Source organism: Arachis ipaensis, chromosome B1 (genome assembly GCF_059453495.1).
Source record: "Arachis ipaensis isolate K30076 ecotype BB chromosome B1, ASM5945349v1, whole genome shotgun sequence".
NCBI lineage: Eukaryota > Viridiplantae > Streptophyta > Magnoliopsida > Fabales > Fabaceae > Arachis > Arachis ipaensis.
The window spans coordinates 17,191,309-17,193,808 of record NC_142436.1 but is presented as its reverse complement, the minus strand read 5'-3'; the positions used below and the strand labels follow the sequence as shown (position 1 = coordinate 17,193,808).

The following is a 2,500-nucleotide window of genomic DNA, read 5'->3' as shown; positions in this document are numbered from 1 at the left end:
TAATAGACTAATAATTATTGTATTTCTATTCATCTTTATAATAATAAATAAATAAATATATGTAATATATATAAAATAATTAATAAAATAATTAATAATATCGTATCATATTTAATTATCAAAAACAAATGTGTCTCGGAAATTCTATTATTTAGGAGCTTGGAAACTTTGACGTGTGTTGCGGGAAAATGTCTTTGATAGAAAAAGTATCTTCTAAACTTTGATGAACTATATAAAAATATTCCAAATGAATGGCTGAAAATGAAATCGCATCTGTATTAAACTTTTAGAAATATCAACTTTGACTTAAAATTAAATGTATTTGCAGATCAGTCTCAATATGATTTAGTTTGACCAATTCTATAATGACCAATTTTTTTTAAACAAATTGCTGAATAATTTTTTTTTTAATTTTGTCACATGGGCCACACCTACAATTCACCCAAACAAAAAGTTTAAGTTCAATTAGGTAGCTGTTTGGTAGAGAGACAGAGACTGAAAGACTGAGACTGAGAGACAGAGACTAAGAGACAGAGACTGAAATAAATTTCAGTATTCTGTTTGGTACAAAGTGAGAGACAGAAATTGAAACAAGAATAAAACTCTAATTTAATTTGCACAAAGGATAAAATTGGAATTAATTAATTGAAATGAGGGTATTTTAGGTATAAAATGTTATTAAATTTTCAGTTTCTGTCTCTAAAATTTCAGTCTCCTGTGTCCCTACTTTTTGGAGGTACTGAAATACTGAAATTTTAGGAACAGAGACAGAAATTTTAGTACCAATCTCTGAACCAACAAACATGATACTGTGTCTCAGTCTCTCAGTCTCTGTCTCAGTATCTCAAAACAAACGCTACCTTACTACTCATTATCCAATAACATCACCCATACCCTCTGTAACTTCATCTTCTACCTTCTCATATGCATAAGTTTTGGAAAAACTAAGATAAAAAAAATCTAAAAAAGATATAAGTACATACTATAAAATATTCGTTAATTATTTTTCAATAAATTAATTTAAATGCAAATAAAACATGAATCATGTATCAGACAATAGTTCACAACACAAAAAATAAATAATAATAATAATAATAATAATAATAATAATAATAATAATAATAATAATAATAACAACAACAACAACAGTCGAAGGTAAACAAAATTCTGCCATTGAAATCCTGGGTTGAGTCAAGTTTCCAACCCGAATGGAAATTAGGATCAAAGATTGGTGGATTGCATGGTTTCAATGCTCAAATCGAAGGTAAACCTGCCGGAGAATTCTCCTCCCATGGCCGAGTTGTTGATGAACGAATACGCTAAGTCAATTCAGTTGATGTTTGAAAACTCGCTTTGTTTCATGGTAGGGTTCATGGTAGCCAACTTCGCAATCCTCGAAGCTGCATTTGAGAACAAAACGGAGCTGAAGAGGTCATGCATGGTTGATTTCGATATAGGCCACGGGAAACAGTACGCGAGCCTTCTACTCGCGCTCTCTATGCGTGGGAGAACCCCGTCGGCCATGGTAAGGATCGTGGCGGTGGCGGACACCGACGGCCAAGAAGAGAAATTAAAATATGTGGGCGAAATGCTAGCAAAACAGGCAGAGAGGTTTAGGATCCTATTCGAGCTCAAAATCATTCAGGTCACTTAGCGATTCTCCGAGTTGATCCGCGAATTGCTTGGATGCGACGTAGATGAGTTTCTAGCTGTGAATTTCGCTTTCAATTTGAACCGAATTCTGGATGAGAGCGTGTCTACGGAGAATCCATGCGACGAGCTCTTGAGCAGCGTGAAAGTTACTCTCGCCGCACGTGGTTACAATGATCGAACAGAAAATAAACGCGAACACGGTGCCGTTTCTGGCGCGCCTGAAAAAAATCTCGCGTTATCTTTCATTATTTGTGAACCGAACTCTATATTTTTCATTAATTTCTTTTATTACCTGTTCCATTAAGATTGGAAGATACTTTTTCCACTGAAGAAAGTTCCGTGTTGTAGAAGAGGATTGAATTCTTTGGTTCTTTCAAAAGGGAAAAATGCTTTTATCCACTGGATTATCATAGGAAGAGAGATGCGGCCATTCCAATGTCCTTTTGTTCACAAAGTAAAATTTTGGTTTTTTTTTTTTTTTTTTTTTGTGTTCAATTCAAATCTATTATATCTATTATATTATATAAAAATTGGGTTTTTATATTTAGGGTCTGTTTGGAAAACTCTAGAAATAACTTTTTTTAACTTTTGACTTATGAAAAGTAGTAGTATTAATGTCTGGTGTAATTTTCAAAACCAAATTGCAACTTTCTAAGAAGCTATTTAGGAGCTTATAGAGAAGTTAAAAAAAATAACTTCTCTCATAATACTTCTACTTTTCATCACATTTCTATAAAATAAGCACTTTTAGAGTTAAAAAATCCAAATACAAAATAACTTATTTATAAGTTACTTTTAACATAGTCATTTATTGTTTAAGTTATTTTATCAAAAGGAGCTTAATTAA

At 32.2% G+C, this 2,500-nt stretch overlaps 1 pseudogene; it reads left to right on the top strand.

The window, feature by feature from the left end:
• Window positions 1–1,159: 1,159 nt before the first annotated feature.
• Window positions 1,160–2,075, top strand: LOC107616857 (scarecrow-like protein 8 pseudogene; annotated as a pseudogene).
• The last annotated feature ends 425 nt before the right edge of the window (window positions 2,076–2,500 follow it).